This window comes from Peromyscus californicus, unplaced genomic scaffold (genome assembly GCF_007827085.1).
Source record: "Peromyscus californicus insignis strain IS unplaced genomic scaffold, ASM782708v3 Scaffold_5__1_contigs__length_169319896, whole genome shotgun sequence".
NCBI classification, from domain to species: domain Eukaryota; kingdom Metazoa; phylum Chordata; class Mammalia; order Rodentia; family Cricetidae; genus Peromyscus; species Peromyscus californicus.
In genome coordinates this window covers 4,696,744-4,721,097 of record NW_026294573.1, presented here as the reverse complement: position 1 = coordinate 4,721,097, position 24,354 = coordinate 4,696,744, and the positions used below count along the sequence as shown (strand labels likewise).

The following is a 24,354-nucleotide window of genomic DNA, read 5'->3' as shown; positions in this document are numbered from 1 at the left end:
TACTCTTGCACAACTGTGCAATGCATATGATAATTACTTTTTAAATCACCTGAACAGTCAAGGTTCAGCCTCCAACTCCCAGGACAGGTACAGTCACAGGGGCTTCATAATCAGAGGAGTCTTTATTTATTTCTATTTCTCAACTCTGGTGCTCTGCAATTCCATGACTAGATACCCAGCAGGCCAGAGGCAGCTTTGCAAGCATATGGGTGTAACAGGCAAAAATAAGCTTGGAAGCTCCAAGTAGTGCAGGAGTTCTGGTCACCAATGAGCAGCTCCTAGTACTCTGATTCTAATGAATTTATAAACTTTCACAGATATCAACAAAGACTGGAAAGAACTTACATCTATGTCAGTGTTCACCTAGAAGTTTCGGCTGTGTGCAGTTGAAATATCAGCATTAAACATTAAAGAATAAAATAACAAGACACTAAAAATAATCTGTGCTAAGAAATTACATGTGATTGGGGGGGATATTTTATTAGTTCAAAGACTTAAATATGGTTCTGGATTTTGTTCTGCTTTGTTCTTAAGATAAATTAAAAAAAAAAAACAATATACTAATTTGAAAGAAAAAAAAAACTGTCAGAGCCAACAGCATAAATTAACCTGGTATAGAGTCCACCAAAGCTGACCAGATTTCAGCAAAAACAAAAACATTGTGGATAATGAAAACGTTGCTTTCTCTTAGGTTTAAAAGAAGTAGATTATAAAGGATGGAAAAAGGTGAAATTTGATGAGATAACCATATTCTTCAGGCCTTTTAATGAAATAAAACATTTAACCTTTTTCTCTCAGTAAAACTTGAGAACACAAAATATAATCTGAGGATGCAAAATATGGCATTTAAGAAACTAACAGATTTAAATTGCTGCTGTTTTTTGAGGGGGAAGGCAGCAACAAAGCTATGTAGTAGATGTGAAGAAGGGTGTGGGTAAAGATAGATGTGAGCATGAGTGTGTATGGAAGCGGGGTGGAATGGGAAGGGAGACTTCAGGCAGCCTGGGTATGTATATGTGAGTTACATGTAAACATCAGTCAATTCATAGTTTTTGTAAAATATGGACATAAAAGGAAATACCCTACATGGGGAAATGCACTCATTAAACTTAAATTTTAAAAGGATGAAAACACAGATTACACTTTATTCTTAAAAACCAAAATGAATTTCAATACAGAAAATGAAGACAGCATTTTGCAACTTTATCACTCAAAGGAGAATCTCTACTTGAGGAAATCAGTGTGCTGCACTTGGAGAGATGAAATGTTACAGCTTGTACACCAAAATTAAAAAATGAAATTAAATTAAAAAATGAAATGGTTACCAAGGTAATGCAGGTCAGGGGATCAAAGGTGAAGGGTCACACATTATTAAAAAGAAATCCAAAAGGGCGGCTGCATCATGATCTCTGCAAAACAAAGGAGCTCCAGTAAGTACAACTAGCATCTCCCAGAATCAACAATCAAGCTCTTGACGCTCTCCCTGCAATTGAACAGTCTTCCCTGATTCCATGGAGAGCCATTTTTATTCAGGTACAAAACCAAATTTTAATTATCGTTACCAACCAAAAAAATTACAAATATTTAACCAATCATATTAAAACCTCCAATATTTCCAATTGAAAGTGGCTGGGAAGTGCTGGCATTTCGTTTCAGTTGGAATCCACACCCTGTTTTCTGGAAATGACAGTGTTTGATAAGTTGCCAACATATCAAGAATCTAATTTGGTCACAGCATGGTGAGTTGGTTTTTTTTTTTCTCCCTTCTCCTTAAGGAATGAGTTCCAAAATTGAGTTTTTGCAAATTTCTTTCATTTGAAGTAGCTGCATAAAATTCCCATTATTGGAACATTTAGTATAACAATGTTCTAGAAGACAGCAATAAAGTGATACATGATAAAATAAACTGTGTAACTATACCTATTAAGTCTGTTCTCACATTCAACTTTCACTGCACAAGGGAAAGGACATTTTAAGCAAAGTAACAACTTGCTATCTCTATTGGAATCACACAGTTAACAGGAGCCTGACATGAGGAAGAACCAGGGAAGAAAGAGGTATCTGACAGGCTTCATTTCCAACCAATGTTACACTTTCTCACTTTCATTAACGAACTAATTTGTGTTCCCACAAAGAACAGGAGGGCCAAGGCTTTGGATGAAATGTGACTACCACCCAGGTTGTGGCACTCACCAACAGTAACAACAACAAGCAAACAGGGACCGTAAATGCTTATTCCCTGGTAAACAACCAGCACAGAAGGACAATCGTCTTTAGTCTGAAAACTAATCCTGAGCAGGTTGTTTCCTGATTCAGGATTCCAGGCTCCTTATGCTGAACAGGCAGCATCTAAGAAACCCTGTGCACAGTGGCCTGCCGCCTCGCCTGAGGCAAGAGAAGCTGGAGGAGGGAACTGGGTTTGATTACCATCTTAGACCCCTTCCATCCTCCCACCTTAGTTTCATGCTGCCATATCAAACACTTGAGTTAACCTTGTTAAAAATCACATCCCCATATACTTATACATTAAGATATAGACAACTGTCCAGAAGGATTTATTAAAAGGAATAAGATATTCCTTCTAGTGGCTTATGGCAATCAATAAATAAAATAATTCTATGAATGTCAGCTTTTGCTCCCTCTGATTAGGTTTTGTTAAAATAACTGCAGATCATCATGCACTGGATTGAGTGTGTTAGTGCTTAAGGCCACATCACTAAAGTCATGGCTTTCCGTTCAGTTGCACAGCTATGAAAAGTAAACTAACATTTCGTTTTTGGAACCCTCATCTCACACAGTCTGGCACATACATATTTGCTGCTGGGAGGCATGCAGGCAATGTTGAACACTGCAGAAGGAACCAATACCCCATCAAAACAATGCATACGGTGCTTTAGCAGCATCATTACTGAGACCATTTCAGCGTGTTTGTAACGAAAGACAAGAAGCCAGCAGTGTGGCATTAACTCGAGTTTTGTTTTCCTAGAGTATTTTATATTAAAAAGAAGCACCAGACCTGTCCAGATCAAGAAATACACACACACACACACACACACACACACACACACACACACACACACACACACACACAACATGCCCACTACTAAACATATATTCATAATCTCTTCTTAATGACAAGATGACTTCTAGATGCTTTTTAAAAGTCTTCTAAATCATTCTTAAAATCCCATAGCTTACAGAAACAGTTCCCCAAATTTCTGCCAATTCATCAGTCCTGCCAGAAGTGTTAGGCATAAACTATCTAATGCAACCTCCAAGTTGTCAGCTGTTTCCTAGCACGTCCTACTCTTCCATGGAAGTGGATTCATACTCCCTGCCTAAACACATGGCAGTTCTGACAGACAGCCTTTGAATGTAACTGCACCCATGGTAATGACAATTCAGCTGATTTTTAAAATAACAATCTATTAAGAATTTTAGCCAGTATTTTCTGCTTTGGGGACAAGGTAAGGCTGAAGGGGGTTGACTATGGTCCTAATAAGTACCTAGAACAGCACTCAGGAAGGTAAAGTGTGCATTCTACCATTGCCAGCAAAGACCGCAGCACCCAAGCCCACTATGTGAAGAGCAGCTCCGAGACCACTGCATCTGCTGAGGCCAGCATGGGATGCCCTCAAGCAGTGGTCCAGATAGCAGGTCTGGTGGGCACCTACCTGATCTGAAACCATCATTCTGGACCACAGGCTCTAGGAGGTTCAGGACCTGGAAAGCTACAATCTTCATCCAAGGGGCTAAGTCTAGTCCTAACTGGAGTCAGTTTATTTTCCCTATGGAATTTTCTGCCTTCTAGACCATTTCCAGGTCTCAAGCAGCAGTAGACTTCATGAACCAAAATGACTCATCTTCCTTTTCTTCTCCAGAAGCCTCCCTTGCCTTCACTACAGCCACAGTCAGCTAGTGGTGAAGTCCTCACTGAAGTAACACAGAACACTCAGGAGTTGCCACAGACTGAAATAAGCTCCCAGCTAAAGGAACCACAGGGAATTTTCAATCAAGTGGGGACAGTGCTCCAGACCACCTCAGGGAAACAAAGTTACATACAGTTTGTCTCTTTCCACAACCAGTAACAGCATTAAACAGTAAATGCTCCGAATCCTTCAGTGTATCCTTGATCTAAATCTATCTACCTGCTACTGGCAGGATTCCCCGGGACTCTTACAGCCGACTGTCTGGGACACACTTACGGACAAATTTAATTCCTTTTCTCAACGGATCTACAAGCAAAGGAACCGGCTCCGTTCTCAGAGCGAAGGCCTGTGAGAGGAAAGAGGTGCTGCCACGTCTCCCTTAGATGTTAACTTCTAATGTTACAAAGAAGGAAGAACTGGGAAGAAATCCACAATAAAAAAGTCAAAAGACTCAGAGTCAGGGTACAGTACTACAGAACTGAAGAAGCCCAAGCCCATCAAAACAACCCTAGACATTGTTCTGGTTTTTTGCAAAATGGCTATTAGTGCTGTTATATAATGCTTTCTGCAGCAGATTAAGCTCTGTAAGCATGCATACTGATTAGAGACATTAAAAAAAAGAAACTAAGGTGATGGGGCAAATCTTATGATTTTTAATCTATAAATATAAATACATAAATGCCCAGCATGCCATTCTGTAGAGCATTAAATGTACTTGAACTATATCCAGCTTTTCAGTTAAGCAGAGACTACAGTTCTGTTACCACTTCATGGTATGGTCTGTGTTAGTTTGCCCGACATAACAGAAATGCAACCTAACCAACACTAGAAAGAGAAGTGTTTGGCTTTCATGTTTGCAGTCCCTGTGTTCACAGACCCCAATGTTTGCAGTGCCTGAGTTCCAGGCACCCATGTTTTCAGGCCCTGTGTCCAAGCATCCATGTTCTAGGCCCCATGTCCCAGGTACTTGTGTTCAACTGAAGATGGGGTGTAATCTCCTTTCCTCTGCCAACAATCATCATGTCTTCTGGTTTTCCAAATTTCCAGAATACTGACCTTTGTTACTTGTCTCTAAGATGAACTAAGATACATGTCTGTTTCTCCAAAACCAATGATAAGACATCCCACACTACAATCATAGAAGTCCTTCTATATTCTTTCTTTTTTGTGAAAGAAGGTCTCACTATGTAGCTCTGGCTAGACTGGAACTTGCTATATAGACCAGGCTAGCCTGAAACTCACAGAAATCCACCTGCTTATGCCTCCCAAGAACTGGGACTAAACAAGTATGCTACCCAGTCCCACTGTATTAATTTTAAGGGGGGTGAGGAGATGAGGTAGCATGCACCTGTAACCCTAAAACTAGGCACTGTGGCAGGAGGATTTAGAGATCCGGGCCAGGCTGGACTATACAGTAAGAGCAAGAAAAACAAAGAAATAAAAAGGAAGAGGAGAGTAAAGGAGAGATTTAGAGGGAGGCAGAGAAGACAAATCTTAAACTATTTACCTTCAACAATGAATGTAATCTTTTCCTCTGGTAGCTTAGAATATTTCATAAAGGATAAAGAGCATGGGAGAGAGGAACTGTGAGAGAACTACAGGACTTCTGAGGATGCACTTGCTTATGGCACTGAGGCTGCCATGCCAGGTACATACTGTGCAGTTATGAAACACACACAGCACTGTGCAATGTAATAGCACATAGTCTCACATGTAGGAGCTAAACAGTCAACCTCACAGAATTAGATAGAAGAACAGTGGTTAGCAGAACCTGGGATGGCTGAGGGGCCAAGAATAAAACATGGTGCAAGGGGAAAAGGAACACTGTGCAATAATTATTTTGAGATAAGGTCTCATACCATGTGAAGCTCAAGCGGGCCCAGGCTGGCTTCAAACTTATGGCAATCCTACTGCCTCAGTCTCCTAAATGCTGGAATATTATAGACATGAGTAATCATGTCTGGCTATAAGAAGTAACTTCTAATGCTCTATAACACTGAGGAATGACTCGTTGACAACAATGATATATTCAAAATAACTAGAAAAAAAAATTCTGAATGTTCTCAACATACACACACACATACGCATCGAGTAATAGGTACGCCAATCAATAGCTCTGATCAGTATACACTGAGTAAGTGTATTAAACATCTTAATGCAGCTCATAAATATGAAATTACTATGTATCAATTAAAAATAAAAATAGAGGGGGCTGGGGAGATGGATCCATGGTTAAAGCACTTGTCACACAGTGGTAAGAATCAAAGTTTGGATCCCCAGGACCCACATAAAACTACAAATGGTTGCACCTATCTGTAATTCTACAAGACATGGGGCAGAAACGGGAACATGTCCAGGACCTCACCAACCAGCCTGCCTTAGGAAGCGCTGAGCAAAAAACCCTGCCTCAAACAAGGTGGACGCCAAAGACAGGCACCCAAGGTTGTCCTCTGACCTACACACAAATACATGTACACTGACCCACATACAGACACACCAAACACAATCATCAATTCAATCAAAATATAGCTCAGTGGTTAATGTACTTGCCGAGCATACACCAGACCCTGGGTCTGCTCCCCAGAAGCACATACACAGGGTGTAATAGTGTATGTCTGTAATCCCAGCACTCAGAGGATAGAGGTAGAAGGATCAGATGTGCAAAGTCATACTCAGCTATGTTACTTAGCAAATTCCAGGTTAGACAGGGCTACATGAGACTCTCTAAATAACTAGATATTTTTAAAGAGAGTATAATTTATCATACACCAGTTCCTCAATGAAGAAAACTGTGTAAGGATGAGAATGCTAAGTGGGAGCACAGGACAAGGATTTAGCCTCACACTGCACTCTTGGAACCAGGCCATGCTGGGACTGCCCATGCAGAGAAGGCCAAGACACTTCCAGGGAGGCTGTGGAAGCCACTGCTCCTGAACTCTTTGTTACCTGTCTATTACCACAGATGGCAAGAGAATCTTCCCTGTACACACATAGACACTGTGTATTTAAATGTTTGGTACTGCTGACCCATACTGGGTGCATACCTGAAATTACCCCATTTCCAAAATCAGACTGGCTTACCACATTTATAAAGCTAAGTGAGCCTTGGCATAGCCAAGACCCACGCACGCTTTTCTAGAGCTATCCACTAGGGTAAGAGTTGACAAAATGCGTAAGTTTTCCCAAATACAAACCTAAAATAAATTCTAAAAAGAAGCAAATTCACCACTGCTGGCCTCATCAAATTCCTTGTTTAGGAGTCAGGTGTGGTGGCACACCCCTTTAATCCCAGCACTGGGGAGGCAGAGGCAGGCGGATCTCTGTAAATTGAAGGCCATTTTAGTCTACAGAGCTAACTCCAGGACAGCCAAGGATACACAAAGAAACCCTGTCTCAAAAAAAACGAAACAAAACAACAACAAAAATTTCCTTGTTTGCAAACTTCTTAGCAACACACACCAGTGCTCAGCTATTTTTCCGACTGGGTAAGAAGCTCCCTTCCGAATCATCACCAATAAATAGCCTCTCAGGTACAGTAGCAGGAAATGTAATTCTAAACACCAAACATGTGACTAAGGAGCCTGCCTTTCTGGCAAGTCTCCCAGGTGAGTCTGGACAGTCCAAAGCCCTCCCTTTGAAATGGGACGCAGGTTGGCTGAACCCATCTTCCAATCTCCTCACAGACACACTGGCCTCAGGGGGCAACTGGCCATTAAGTGGCAAAGCTGCAAAAATTTAAGTTTAAAAGAAAATCCAAGCCTGGAGTGAGAGTTCAGTAAGTAAAATGCTTGTCTTTTAAGCATGAAGACCTGGATTCAGATCCCAAGAAACCATGCAAAGTCAGATGTGGAAGCACACGTCTATAATCCCAGTCCTCCAGCAGCAAGACAGCAGGAGAGACCCTATACTCCCCAGGAGCTTGGCCAAACAGAGACATGGCAGGAGTCATCCACACACTCCACAAACACTTGTATGTGACACCATTTGTTTTTATAGAAAGAAAATGCAAACACAGCTTACTGGTGGTCCCTCTCTATCCAGATTTAAAAGCTTTTAGATGCCCAAACACATGCCTTTAAGTCTTTAAACCCAAGAGAATTATGTATGAAGTGGAGTAGAGATGGAGAAGGCAAAGCAGAAGAGAGAAACTGGGAGGGAAAGACAACAAAAACTACTTTCTAAAAAAGTCAGGGCTGTAGAAGCTTCCTAAAATGTATCTATACACATACATAAAAAGTTAAAAAAAAAAAAAAAAAAAAAAAAAAGCCGGGCGGTGGTGGCATACACCTTTAATCCCAGCTCTTGGGAGGCAGAGCCAGGCGGATTTCAGTGAGTTCGAGGCCAGCCTGGTCTACAGAGTGAGATCCAGGATAGGCACCAAAGCTACACAGAGAAACCCTATCCCGAAAAACAAATAAACAAACAAACAAAAAAAGAGTTAAAATGAACTTCCTATAATGGGGCAACAATGCCCCTACTGGGCACTAGAAGCTAACAAAAAGCCCAGCCCCAGGAATAAGTTACTTTGGGGGTGTGTGGGGTGTGAGTCAGTGACATTCCCAAAGATCCCCAAACACTACAGGCTATTGCCAAAGCTCTTGGTTACCTTCCAGAACTTGATGGTAAGACTCTGTTACTGAAGACATCACATACATGATCATATAAGAAGAAATACCAAGCTAGTACTGACATAGAAGCATCATCTTTCCTGCTAGCTTCCATAATGCTGGAAGGTGCTATGCATACTGCCAAAGGAGAAAAATAATCATCAATCTTACCGAGCTGTGAACTCTACAAGCTACAGTAATGACAAGGCCTAGTAAGACATGGCCACTAGTGCAATAGCAGAGTAAACATGGGAGTAACCAACCGACCATTTTCTGACTTTATTTCATGCCCACACCACAGATAAAATCCATACCTGGCACTATATTAGACCAAAAACCTACGGCTAGACAGATTATAGACCCCAGGAGAGAACATACTACTATTATTATGCTAAACAGAGATAATGTTAAACCAACTCCTAATGACTTAACATTATACCTATAGATTTAAGTACTTTCTCAATCCTTATCAGAGAAGCTTTTGCATATGTAGACGATGATCAACACAGAGACCCACAAACTAGCCAACACAGAGACCCACAACTGGCCAAGGTGCAGAGAATAAGGTGCAGAGTGTTCAGCCCTATGTGGAATAGATACACTACATTCCCTCCTCCAAAGGCTCAGAAATCATTGAAGAGAGAGCCAGAGGCTGTAGGCTACAAGGAAACAGCAGGGCACCTGCCCATATGAACTCACAGCAGCTGTCATAGCATGTATTAAGACCTGTGCAAGCCAAAGACAGACCAAAGAGAAAAAAGTGTGTTGCAGTCAACAAAGCTGAGAGGGGTTAGAGATCTGAAGAGCACTTTGACATCAGACATGGAGATGCAGAGTTTGGAGTTTGCCCAGCTGGTTTTCAGTCTTGCTTTGGTCCAGCATTTCCTCACTATTCTTCCTTCCCTACATTTTGGAATAATTTTGGGTAATGTATATTCTATGCCATTGTATGTTGGAAGTATGTGATCTGTTTTTGTATTTTGACTTTGTAGGGGATTACAGTTAAGAGACTGCATGAATCTCAGAAGAAACTTTGAACTTTTAAACATTATTGAGAACGTGATAGACTACAGGGACTTTTGAAATTAAACTAAATGCATTTTGCATTATGATATTATTACAAGCTTATGGGGGCCAGGGAGTAGAATGTGGTAGTTTGGATGTAATTGGCCCCAATAAACTTATAGGGAGTGGCACTATTAGGAGGTGTGGCTTTGTTGGAGTAGGTGTGGCCCTGTTGGAGTGTCACTACTGTGGGGGGCAGGCTTGGAGGTCTCCTACGCTCAAGCTACACCCTGTGTCTCACTCAGTTCACTTCTTGTTGCCTGCTGATCAAGATGTAGGACTCTCAGCTACCTCTCCAGCATTATGTCTGCCTGTACTCCATCCACCATGTCCTGCCATGAAGATAATGGACTAAACCTCTGAACTGTAAGCCACCCCAATTAAATGTTTTCCTTTATAAGAGTTGTCATGATATTGCTTCACAGCAACAGAAACCTAAGACATTGACCATACTTCTTTATGGAAGGCCACACATCCAAGAATATTTGGGCAGCAAACACTGGCTTGGGGGGGAGGGGCAGGAGTTGAAAGGGGGAGGGGCACAAAGACACAAAGTTGGGTTGGAAGGAAGGGTAGATCTGTGAAGAGTTGGGGGAGGGAAGATGACTATGATCAAAACACATATGAAATTCTCAAAGAATATTTTTCTTAAGTTTTTAGAACAGTACTATTTTTTTCCTTTTGTGATCCTGGGATATTACTTCCTTTTCAACTATGTCTCATTATTCATTTATAACATGAAAATATTATCCCTACATCACCGGGTTGCTGTGAAAAGTAACTAAAGTGATTAAAGCACATATCAGCACTCAAGCTAAAGACAATAAATGTTAGTTCTGCAGCCGGCATGATGCAGTTGGTCCTCTAACATCCAACTCTCTGGCTTTCCAGGAACACACTCCATGGGTGGAGGTGGCAGATATAAGTTAAAAATGGCAAATCTTAAGTTCGAATTAGGGTACTTAGCTCAAACTCTAAAGGGATGGTCTGTGGGGGTCTCTTCCAACTCCAACTGGTTCCCACCCACTCCAAACCCCACACTCTGCACAGAGCACTGCAATGCAGAGGCTCCCAATTCATGTAATGAGTGAGGAAATGAATGTGGTCTCAAGAGTAGCAGAGGCTGAGCATGCAGTTACAGATGATCCCAACAATGATCCTCTCACCACACCTTACAGAGTACACAGGAAAGGATGCACACTTCTATCCATGAAACAAGAGAAATATACTCAAGAACTTGTTTATAAGCTAAAAGTGAAAAGTATTTGTTTTCTGACAAAAACTCACCCAGTGGGCAAACATTTATCAAGTGCCTACCTTGGGGCAGACCTTAGGAACACATACCAAGGATAAATACAAAGACCACAGCAGAGACAAAGTCACCGCCTGCTCTACCATAGTGATCCAGGCACAGCTCAGATCCAGATCAAGACCTTTCAGACAGCATGAGTATACTGGAAAAGTACAGGAACTATGAATGTTCACAGCAAGGGCACTTCACTGACCCTACAAGACAATTAGAGAGATCTGGAGGAAAACAGTGGAGAGACAGTGAGCACCAATCCAAGCAAAAAAAGACCATATAAGAGTGGGAATGCATGGGGGATGGAGAGATGGCTCAGAGGTTAAGAGCATTGATTGCTCTTCCAGTGGTCCTGAGTTCAATTCCCAGCAACCACATGGTAGCTCACAACCATCTATAATGAGATCTGGTGCCCTCTTCTGGTGTGCAGACATACATACAAACAGAACACTGTATACATAATAAATAAATCCTTTAAAAAAAAAAAAAAAAAGAGTGGGAATGCAGAGGTAGCCTACAGCCAGACTTCAGACATGTGGAGGGTGCAGGCACTTCTAAAACTATTCTGGACGCACACCAAGCTAGGAACCAGCTACAGTGGGCAGAAGGGTCTGGAGAAGCACCAATCCAGTCTAGAACCCAAGGGTCATTTCAGCCAGGAAGGAGTGGTGAGCATAAAGAATGGAAATTTATTTGAGAAAAAGATCCAAAGGAAATTGGAGAAGATGCAATACAGAGCAAAAGAAGAGCGAAGTGTTCCAAATGACCCTCAAAGGGAACAACAGTGGCCTTACAGTAGATATAGTTGGCTGATATTAATATCAACAGTTAATTACTCATGTGGAAAAGGTGCCTTTGACATAATATGGTACGATCGGTTCTTTTCCTTCCAATGGCCTTCAAGACCCATCTAGTCATGAGGAAGGTTAGCAAACAAACCCAAACCAGAGAATATCATACAAAAATATTTCTCCCATCAAAGTCAACACCACCAAGACAAGTCAGAAAAAGTGTCAATTGAATGAAGCCTAAGAAGAGAGGATAACTAGACAATGTGACAAACCAGACTGGATTCTGGAAAGGCAAAGAACATGAAGAGGAACTATGGAAGGGGAAGGAAGTGTGCAGTACAGATTATAAGGCATTGGTTTGCAGGGACCAATGAGCCAGCTCAGTACTAACCAGAACCAGGCACAGGGCAGAGCTCAGTAACATTCTACAACTTCCCTAATGTAAAAGATTTGTCTTAAATTTGACCTACGATTTGACTACAGAGTTGGAGGCTCAGGTTCTCTTTTCTGAACAGGACTCAGGAGGAGACTGTTAGCTCTATTTCAAAAACTAAGACAGGAATCCCCGCTAGATCTTCAGAGACAACCTTAAGAAGGCAACTCTGGTGTGGATCTCAGTGGAGTCCTTGGCAAACTGGAATTATACAAGTAGGAATAAGAATGAGTGTCAGAAAGAGAAAGGGAGCCCCCAGGATGCAACTCACCAGGACAGCACTATAGAGGAGAGCTGAAGAGGAAGGAAGGAAGAAGATCCAGACCCATAGAGCAGAAAGGAGAACAATGGCTGTCAGAGTTGACTGTGATGGGGAGACACTGGCCAAAGAGTACAGACTTCCACAGCTGTAAAAGGAATGAGTTCTGGGAACTCAATGCACACCCTGCTGGTCCCAGTTAACAATATTGCATTGCTTATTTTAAATTTGCTAAGACGTCATCTCCCCAACAGACATAGCAGGTGTGCTCCCCAACAGACACATGCAGACTGTTCTCATCATTACACCATACACACACAGTGAGTCATCACACCTCAGCCTTCTGAGCATACAGTATTTATCAATTATGTTATAGTGTGTCACACTCTTTAAAATCAGTGTCATTTATACGATCTCTATTCTTGTCCTCTTTACAATCCCTTTTTATCAAAGGGCATCTTATTTACAGAGAAGATGAAACTACCCTATTTGATAAAATCTCCTTGGCTCTCTTTTTTTGAGTGGTAGGAGGAGGCCAGTAACACCCACAACCAAAAGTAGAAGACAAAAAGCATAAAGCCAAGACCTGAGAAAATTCTACTTTTAAATTTAAGAGAACAAGAGGGAGCATCCAGCACAGGGAGAAAGAAGTGGCACACACTTCCCAGGAGCTGGGGAAGTATGGTATGTGTGGTCACTGTGGTATGCGAGACACAGTAAAAGCACACACTGAAAAATGTTCCTTGTATTTTGAGCTCTGCTGCTGCTGTTGGAGACAAGGTGGTATTGTTGGCAACACTGTTGGTATTGGTGGTGATGTTATTGTTGTTGCAGTTATTAAAATCTTGCTACATAGCCCAGGTTGGCCTAGAACTCACAGCAATCCTCCTATCTCTACTTCCTGAGTGATTGGGATCACAGACATAAATCACATACCTGGCTTATTTTAACTTTGAGATCACTAGTGATCCAAGAAAGAAGATGCTACAGAATAATTGGAATAACAAATGAAGGTGGGAAGGGAGAAGTCTGGATCTCAAATTTACAAACCCATGTTCACAGCAGCATTATTCAAACCACACTGAGGCAAAATGTGGTATCTACATAATGGAATACCCTAGCTTTAAAAGGGAAGGAGGCTGGATAGAGAGATACCTCAGAAGTTAAGAGCACAAATTGCTCTTGCAAAAAATCCAATTTAGGTCCCGACACCTTTTACAGCAGTTCACAACCACCTGTAAGTCCAGGTCTATGGGAGCTGATACACTCTTCTGGCCTCTGCAAGCATCTGTACTCATATGTACATACCTACATACACACACAGTTAAAAGTAAAAGTACATCTTTAAACTCAGAAGGGAAGGGCGGCTAACATGCTACAACATGAAGGAACCTTTAGAGCAATAAACTAAGTTAGAAAATCCCCGTCACACACAAAGACAGGACTGCCTGAGTCCCCTTTATAAGGTCCTTAGAACCAAGCCCACAGATGACAAAGGAAGGCATCAGGGAAAGGGATAGGCTGTTTGAGGACAGTTTCAGTTTCTGGAGATGGATGATGACAATGTCTGCACAACAAAAATGAACATTACACTGCTGAGTTCTATGCATAGAAACCATTAAGACACTGAATTTCTGTTGTGTAAATGTAAAAGACACCTGTCTGTCTGAATATTGATGCATGACCACAATGGCAAAGGACTTAGAGCAGGAGTATGAGGGTCAGAGCAGAGAGATCATGGATGTTGGTCCCTCCCTAAGAGGAACCAGGACAGCCTTCCAGTCATCACAGCTGGACCTACCAGCATTTGTGATGTGCTCAGACATGAGGAAAGGAGAGAAAGTGAAGGCTACAGAAACAAAGATAGGAACTATTCCAGTCCTGTCATCAGTGGCAAGACTTTAATTGTGCTTTAATTCAGTCTTCCTCAACATACAGCTTTTAGGATCACATGAGCTCATTGACTGAAACTCACAACAGAATTCATTCAAATAATAAGTATCTACTGATACAGATATTTAAGGTTACAATGGAAGGGAGGGTCACCATGTAAGGAAAGAAAACTGTGACAGCAATATAAGCCTAGAGTGAAAAGATCTCAGAAGACAGTCCAAACAGATCCCAGGACTGTCGCAGCAACACAGGTAACTGCAGCATTTCAAGTCAACTGGGACAGATCAACAATTCAATACAGGACCAATTTGGAAGGAAAATGAAATTACAACTATGCCTCACCCTGTTCATGTGGTTTCTTTAGTGTTTAGTTACATTAAACATTTTAGGATAAACCAGAAAAAGAGACTGGATAGATAACCCAATTACTAATACCATGAAGACTTTTCTGTGAGTACTCAAGACCAGAAAGAGCCAAAGTTCGTGTGCACTGTTCACAGGGCTGTTACCCAACAAGTTCAAAAAGCTAGCAATTAATTACAGATGTTTTGTGCAAGAAAAACTATACATATTTCTTAAAAATACTTAAAAAGCAATGGCAGGGGGGAGGGAGGATAAAGAACCAACTTCAGAAAAAAAGAGTGAAAGAAATGAAGATAATTTTTAAAAAGTTAGACAAGCAGTCAAAGCACGCTAAATCAAAGGAACGTACAAACCTATGAAATTTAAAGGAAACAAGGAGCCAGGCATAGTGGCACACACCTGTAATTCCAGCTCTTGGGAAGCAGAGGCAGGAGGTTTTGAGTTCAAGGCCGGCCTGGGCTACATATCTCCCTAGGAGAGGGACCCTATCTCCTAGTAACAAAGGAAGTATCCGTTTCTCACCCCCATACACTGAAAGATCCCTGAGTGAGAACACCTACTGTTGGTGAGGACATGTGGAGCACGCACTCTCATATCTGGTTACTGAGAATTAAATTGCTACATAGCAAATGTTTATCCTTTGACAAGCACATCTGTCCTGAGAACATAACTAGAGAAGTATGCAAAAATATGTGAGCCAGAATGTTAAATGTGCTATTTAAAAATGGCGCAGCTATATTAAACATCTAAGGCTAAAAATCCAAACCAAAATGATGTAAGAACAAAATAGAGATTGCTAAGTTTTTTATGGGCATCCTTGCTCTGCAATCATGCATATTCATAACCACACATATGCACCAACATGGGCAATGGCCACAATGTTCTGTGTTATAAGGAGAAAACAGTTAAGAAAGAGGTATGCAGTGTCGGGTGTGTGTGTCTGTGTATGCGCGCGCACACATAGTTATACACCACAGGAGCACACCAGACTTGCTCAAGCATCATTTACACCCCCAGAAGGGCGTTACTATGGTCTGAACATGTTTCAAAGTGTCCCGAAAAAGGTCTGTATCAGAAGTCTGGTTCCCAGTATAAAGATGTGTAACTTTTGGAGCCAGAGAGAGGCCCTTAGAGCAACAGGCAGCATACCAGTGAAGAAACCCTGGTGGGTTCTTGGAGCAGCTCGGCCTCTCTGGCTTCCTATCTGGTGACACAGTTTCTCCCTCCACATGCGCTCCTGAAATCAACCATCAGATCTCACCAGAGGTTGAACCGTAAGCCACCTGATCTTAAACTATCAGTCTGTAAGTTAACTGTAAGTTAAATAACTCTTACTATAAAGCTCCTAGTCTTAGGCATTTTTACTATAAAAATCAAAAGTTATAATACGCATTCCCAAAATCAAACTGCACACAATGGCTATTTTCTCAGATATACAACTGTAAGAGAAAGTCTGTTTTTAAATGTCCACATTTCTATGGTGCTAGAATTTTTTAGTGATAACTTATTACCACCTTTAATTAAGCACATATATAAGTACTCATATAATAAAATGTAATAAAGCAATTTCTGGGAGTAAGGATATACAATCTGTAGCAAAGAACAGAGTGATCCCATGTGCTCCTTTTTGCTCAGTGTGGAGTCTTTCAGATATAAGGTCCCTTTAGCTATGACTTAATAGTCCATACACAAACACCCAAATCTCCCAGACTAGAAAGTATCCTGCATAAGCAGCCAGAAACAGATTGTCTCGAGCTACAGTAAACTCATGTGGTGTTGGGATTCTCACATAAAAAGTATTACAAATACATGACAATCCTCCTCAAGCTTGCCTAAATTAGAAAGAATTATGGCCTGCCAATAAGATTCAAGCAAAGAACACTGTGAGGTTGAACTCAGCAAAGCCTATGAAGAAATGCACTATAGAAATGGTCTACTGGGGCTAGAGAGATGACTCAGCGATTAAGAGTACTGACTGCTCTTCCAGAGGACCTGGATTCAATTCCCAGCACCCACAGGGCAGGATACAACTGTCTGTAACTCCAGTTCTGGGTGACCCACACAGACATACACGCAGGCAAAACACCAAATAAAATATAAAACAACATAAAAAGAAACAACAAAAAACATGAAATAAAAATAAAGAAAGAAATGGACTATTAACTATTAACTATCCAAAGAGTGACTTCAATATATAGTCACCATAGCTTTAACACAACAAAACCAGTTTAATTGCCACAAAGCAAGCACAACATATATACATATATATGGTGATATAATGTATCCCCCAATATATTGTGTACCCTAATAAAACTTATCTGGGGTCAGAGAACAGAACAGCCACTGTATTAGACATAGAGGCCAGATAGTGGTGTTATATGCCTTTAATCCTAGCATTCCAAAGGCAGAGAACATGTGGATCTCTGTGAGTTCAAGGCTACACTGGGAACAGAGCCAGGCGTGGTGGCACACACACTTGAGATCTCATGTCTTTGCTTGGGAGGACACACGCTTTAATCCCAGGAAGTAATACGGCAGGACACAGAAAGGTATACAAGGCGTGAGGACTAGGAACTTTTAGCAGCAGTTCAGCTGAGATCCATTCGGGCGAGGACTCAAGGCTTTCAGTCTGAGGAAACAAGATCAGTTGAGGAGATGGCGAGGTGAGGTTGGTTGTGGCTTGTTCTGTCTCTCTGATCTTTCAACTTCACCCCAATATCTGGCTCTGGGTTTTTTATTAATAAGACCATTTAGCAACTCGTCTTACACATATGCACACACAACACACACACACACCCCACAAGAAGCAGAATAATGCTGTAGGCAAGACAGGTTAAAGATCTTCAATACATAAAACCAGTTTGATTTTTAGATTACTAGAAAATGTAGAAAACCACCCCTCTGTTGGGCAAGGCTCTCAAGGGGCCTTAAAACTGTAACATCAGTAAATTTCACTAGAACACCTGAGAAAAACAGGGTGAAACCAGGGCCATGAAACCAAAAATGATTAGAAGAACCCAAAGCACAAATGAACAATTAGATCCTTTCAGAGTGAATAGAATTATAATTTTTATAAATTTACTTTCTTTACATTACTGTGTATATGGTGTGGCAGGGCACAGCTCTGTGGGTCAGTTCTCACCTTCCTCCTTTATGTGGGTTCTGGTATTGAACTCAGATCATCAGGCTCAAATACAAGTATTTTACATCTTGCTGGCCTGGGCCATGACTATAATTTGTATTATGGTCATCAGTACTAACATCCCTACAATAGAATGTTCACTCACAATTGTCCCCTCTTTCCTCTGTTTTTCCTTTCTTCCTATTTCCTGGAATCAGGTACCATGAACTGTTCCTACAATTGCCTACTAAGCACTTACTGAACACTAAGCCTATCCCAAGCCCTGGCAGGCAGTGAACATGACCCTCTACCTAGTATGCCTCCCATGGCTCATGCTGCTAGTTCACCTTACTGCCCACCTCCTCAGCACTTCTGTGCCTCTCATAAATAGGCTTAGTTTGTATCTATAGTGTATTGAACAGGTTCCCTATTGTCTGTCTCCACCTTCAGAAAGGAAGACCCTGAAGGGAGTTTTGTGGTTTGGGATACTACCTAGCTAAGAGAGGTTCAAATATTTGCTCAGCCAATGAATGCCCTCTTTTCTAGTTGGTCATATCTCTCATCTGTGCAAGAAAACACGGGCTTTGTCCCACAGAACCTGTGGAAATACCTTCGTCTACACTCTTGCCATTTCTTTACCTCTAGCCCCCATTGTAACTGGCTCAGTTTTGTTTGCTCTTCATCTATAATCCAAATTCCTTTTTTTTTTTTTTTTTTTTGATTGAACAAGTGTAGTGGGCAGCTGTTGCAGCTTTGACCTGAAAGTACTACCCCTATTGAGATTTACAGTAACTGTCATGCCTATGAGGCGGGGCGAGACAGGAGCCCTTAAGACCCGAGATCCAGATGTGCTGGCGGCTCTCTTGGTTCTTGGATCCTGGATGCTGGAGGTAGACTGAGCAGAGTTTTCCAGAGAACACCACTGGACTGCACTTCACTTCTCCCGGACCCTGTAACCTATCCCTTTACTTGTAAATTACCCCCCCAAAAAATAAACCTCCCTTTTAACTACGTGGAGTTGCCTTAATACTTCCACCAATATCCAAGTAATTCACATTCACTACAGAAGGTCACTGAAAACCCAGCATCACATTCTGTAAAATGAATGGAGTAAAAAAAACTTGGGAGTCACATCAACAGCTCCCTCACCTCCCAGGCCACATTCATCCTATTCCCAGGGCTAGACCAATCTATATGTAAACCCTATCCCCAGCCATCTAAGTATGTCTAGGTTCAAGGCCACCACCTTGGTCCCAGCATGCTAGTGTCCCCTGGATTCCTATAAATGTATCCCATAGTCTCTGGAAGCCAGTCAGGTGACAGAAGTACCTACAACAGAGTTCAAAGCTCTACAATCTCAGGCCTCCATTGTGGGGACCTGCATGGGACACCCCACTTCCTTAGGTAGCCCAAGGCCAGGAGCAACTTAACCTCAGCTGCTGACCATTCTGCCACAATTCAACTCATTCTATTCTCTAACCTTCCTCACTGCTCCCTACTTTTTCATATGGGACAAGCTCTCCCTCAGCGTAGGCCTCTCCACAAGCTTCCACTATCTGGATCTGTCATCTCATAGAGCTAACATTTCATACTTTCAATGGCTTCACATCCTTTTGAATGGCTTTCTAAATACCTATCTACTCTTTGATGACTTGCTTGATGGTGACTGTACCTTGATCACACATAGACCTCCAGAGACCAGACAATGCTGATCAAGTAACCAGCTGGCCCATGTTAACAGACTTCACCTCTACAAAGGTAAATTCAGTATCTGCTCTGTCCACTCTCAGGTATCCAATCTGGCACAGAAAGAGCATGCAATGGCATGATTTACTGAATTAATACAAAATGTCTAGGGTCATCATAGTCTTATTTACCAGGGAGAGGGAAACCACTGGTACCCACTTACCATCTTAACAGACCTGGCCTTCTAGGGTTTTGTGCCAGAAGTGCACTGCTCTTCAAAAGCCAGCTCTTCTACCCTAGTGGCTTCTCCAACACCTAGCCTTACAGCAGGTGCATCTACTCTGCCTTCTGGAGACTGCAGCTCATGACTGGCCAAGTCTCAGTAGCATGTATCCAGGGACTTCTCTGCCACACAGTGAACCAGAGGCCTGCCCTCTGGTTTGTTCCTTTATTCACTAACTTACTTATTCATTTATTTTTGCAATGTTAAAGATCAAGCCCAAGCCTCATGCACGCTACATACACTAGGTTCCATAAATGAGTTACACCCCCAATCCCAAACACCACTGACTGCAATGTGTGTCCTTTCTCTACTGCGCTCTCTGCACGAGCTCCTATGTGATCAGTCCAGTTTCTGTGGAGGTATGGATCTCTTATAGACCACTTCTGTTCAGTGGTCTACTGTACTCTTTACTAAAACCTTATTTTCACTATTTTACAGCAAGTCTTACTACCCTGGAGCATATAGAAACTTTGTCCTTCAAAATTAGCTCATCCTAACTATTTATATCTTCGCATACATTTTAGCACTCATTTGTCAATTTTAACCACTCCATTCTCCTCTGAAAAGTCTGCTGGCACTGCTTGATACTATGTCAAACACATAAAAGAGTTTGCAAACAATCAATCTTTAAAAAGTGAGTTTTCTAATTAATGAACCTGGTATATCCTGTTGTGTTTGTTGCTCTTGCATGGTCTGCACTGCTTCCAATTTTTTTTCCAAATAATAAGCTTTTTATCCTATGGCAAATGATTGGCTTTACTACACTTTCTGTTAGCTATCAGTGTGTTGAAACTACAGCTGTAACTAGAGCTACCTTGAGTCTTCAATCTCATTTATTACTAATGTTATAAAGATATAGTCAAACGGGCTGTAAGTACAATTTATAAGATCACGGCCATATTCCTTCCATTCCAGTTCCTGAACTCGTCTCTTCTTGTCATACCGAACTTGGGAAAACTTCCAGGAACACCATAAACATTAAAATTACTGTCTTTCCCAGGCTGAAGAGGACAACTGCTGCCCTTATCATTACCTCAAGGCTTGCTGGACAGCTTCTCTAAATACTTTCTAGCCATGTGATTCATTTCATTTCTGAACAGGCATTGGATTTTTATCAAAGGTAGTTCTGTATTTGTTAACACTGTCACAATTTTTAGCTTTATTCTATTAATTTAGTAATTTATGCCAATCAATTTTTTGAATATTGAATCTGTCTCATAGTAAGTCTGATATTCTAACTTTGGTGCTTTCAATTTTTCAAGACTTGTTTATGAAGCAGTTCTGATTAATGTTCTTTATGAACTTGAGAAAAATGTACAGTCAATAGTTGTTAGATGGAATATATTTATTCATGTTTCATTATGTTCCATTTTTAGTTATTTCTTCTTTTAAATGCACTATTTCTCTCTTCTACCGTGTCTAATCTACTGATAAACCCACTCACTGAGATCTCAGGTCGCACTTGTTCATTACAAACCTGTTCATTATCTTACTCAGATTTTCTGTATCCTTACAGACACAGTCACTCTGTTAACAAACCTGTTAAAGGTTCTCACTTTGTCCCCTCTTTTAAACTATGGTTTTGCTCAACAGAACTCTAGCATGACAATTTACCTTTTCTTTAACATTTTGAACCATCATCCCACAGTCTTCTAAACACTTGCCTCCATAACCTTTAAACAAGTTTGTTTTAAATTCTGCCCATCTTTTCTACTTGTTCACCAGGAGCAAGGACCCAAACACTCAGCCTACCACCAACAAAACAAAACCCACCCCCCTCCCACTCTGTCTTTGTTTATACTCTGCATGTTTCCCTTCTGGCATTTTATCAATTTTTTGGAAGCAAGTGGAAATAAAAACATTTTCAGGGCCAGTGAGATGGTTCAGCAGGTGACCCTGCAAGCAGAACAGTCTAAGTTGATCGTTAGAACCCACAGGTAGGGAGAGAGGACCAACTGCTAAAAGTGGCTAACCACATATACATATCACATACATACACATGCAAAACAAATTCTCAATATTCATTGAGTTCTTCCTTTCTCAGCACTATGAGATAAGAAAATAATAAACCTCTGCCAAATGTGTACCAAATTCATCTCTTTTCCAGTTACATTTAAATTTTATGAACTTTTTAGCACATAGAAAACCTAAATTTACATGCAGTCTTTTTTTTTTTTTCCCTAATTAAATTGATGGGCCTTTTCTTTCTGGTTCTGGCATCATGACTAGTATGGCCTTTACTATTTGAACAATGTGTAAATATTGATCCACATTTTCTTCTAGTGTTCTTAGCACTCTAACTTTCACATTTAATTTTTTGATTTATCTTGTCATAAGGTATGAAGCAATGACTTAATATTTTTCAGGGATAAACCAACTGTTCTAAATTTATTTAAGTAAATAAACTTCCAGCCTTTCCTCAAGATATTACTGATACCATACACTAAATTAAAAAAGTATTCAAGCTGGGCAGCAGTGGTGCAGGCCTTTGATCCCAGCACTCAAGAGGTAGAGCTAGGTGGATCTCTGTGAATTCGAGACCAGCCTGGTGCACAAAGTGAGATCCAGGACAAGCACCAAAAACTACACAGAGAAACCCCGTCTCGAAACCCCCCCAAAATGTATTCAAATATAAATGGATCCTGCAGTCTGACACTGCTCATCACTACTGCAAACTCTATCTCTCTGTCCTCCTTTGGTTTTAGAACAGGGGCTGAGAGGTTGCTTTTGCTAAAAGCACTAATTCTTTGCTTGGGCACAACCACAGGATAAAAGCCTGGCATCTCTGCCTTCCCTTGCTTCTGTCTTCCTTGCTCTGGGTCAGAAATGCTTCTCGGCTCTTCCATGGGCACCCTGATCACTTGAGAGATGTGCGTCTAAAAGCAGCTATCCTCCCCAAGAGGCTGACGGCACCAAGACAAAAGTAAGGGTTCCTAAGTGTGAAAAGATACGATATTCAACAAACTCTGAACAATGCCACCTCTGGGAGAACCTCACACAAGACTCTGGTACACCTAACCCTGAAGGAACACACTCCATCTTGGCTTTCTGACCTGTCCTTTCTCAGCATCCTTCTCTCTGCAGTCACCTGGGATTCCAAGAACAACTCTCTGATCATGAGCCCACAATGTGGTCAGTTGAAATTACCCATCAGACAGCAACAACCCTCTTATCCATGGCTCACAGGGCCAACTGGACCATAGTATGATCACACTAACCAAGCATGTTTCTCACTCCCACTTCCATTCCTTCTCTATTTGAACCTGAAGATCTTTTAAGTGCCCAAAGGACAAGACTGAAGATGTTCAGCACCCACCTTTCCCAGTGGCTACACTGGATATTACTTTGTTGTTTCTTGGCCTCACCTTCTACTTGGTCTGTCTGGCCCCTTCTGCCTAGAACAGTAACAGATTCCACAACTCCCCAGTCCTCATCTTCAACTAGTTGTCCTCTGTAAGATCATTTTCTTCCTGACCCTTCCGCTTCCCAATCCCAGTCTCTTTTACTTTCTGACCTCTGGTTGGTCTCCAGGACCTTTCTCTTTTCATATTCACCCCACTTCACTAAGAAAGATCAATCAGAGCTGGGCAGTGGTGACACACATCTTTAATCCTAGTACTCAGAAGGCAGAGGCAGATGAATCTCTGTGAGTTTGAGGACAGCCTGGTCTACAGAGTGAGTTCCAGGACAGGCTCCAAAGCTACACAGAGAAACCCTGTCTTGAAAAAGGGGAGAAAAAACAAAACAAAACAAAACTCAATCAGTACTCTTGGCTTCTTTGGCTTTTCCCTGGAGCCTACATCTATATCTAACTACTCCCAAGGATGCCTGCCTCGATGTCCCACATACGCTCCAACCTCCAGCCTAAAACATGAACTCAACACTACTGAAACCTGTTCTTGGTGCACTTTGTTCTTGAGTTTCCTCTCCTCTGCCAGTAGAAAACTCAGAATAAACTCACTAAGGCATAAAAAAGGGTATTTTAAACTGAAAATATGAGTTCTAAAATCCCTTATCTTCCTACAAACAGAGTCTCCCCAGAGATCTCCAAATAAGTCAACTGTCATAAACCCCTTCCCTGGGAACAACTCAAACCTTCTAAGATGAGAAGACAGCTAGAGAAACCATTTGCACGCAGATGCCAAAGGACCATCATTTCTCTACCCTAAAGCCTTTTTTCCCAAACCTTGTTTCTTTTCCAAAAACGCACTCTGTCTCCCCTTTACCTATTAATGCAGTATAAAAGCTGCAAAGTTTGGCTTTTTTCAATCACAATTCTCTGTAAACATCCCTAAAATAAGCAACACACACACACACACACACACACACACACACCATTAGAATCTGTTTTTGTTGTTGTTGTTGTTGTTGTTTTCTTGCTAACCTGCCTTTTGTCAGCTTAGGGAAAGGGCCACCATATCTTGGCAATCACTTTAAACCCTATTATATCAGAGTCTTCTCTAAGGGCACTGCCCAGAAATAGGACTAAACGAACTGCTCTGGTTTGGAATCCACCACAATTCCAGCTTTTCTCCACACCATTTTCTAGACCGTTGGTTCTCATCCTTCATAATGCTTTGACCTTTTGATACAGTTCTTCACGATGTGGTGACCCCCAGCC

At 41.4% G+C, this 24,354-nt stretch overlaps 1 protein-coding gene across 13 annotated transcripts in view; it reads right to left on the bottom strand.

The window, feature by feature from the left end:
* Positions 1-24,354, bottom strand: part of Camta1 (calmodulin binding transcription activator 1) — an 857,753-nt gene that overhangs the window by 776,264 nt on the left and 57,135 nt on the right. Inside the window, exon 1 of one of the 13 annotated variants that reach the window (XM_052717386.1) lies at positions 1,326-1,411. The exons of 11 other annotated variants lie outside the window; for them this stretch is intronic. The gene's annotated coding sequence lies outside the window, so the exon portion shown is untranslated. Of the gene's footprint in view, positions 1-1,325; positions 1,412-24,354 lie in introns of those variants that run through there. One more of the 13 variants, XM_052717387.1, reaches the window with a different exon arrangement.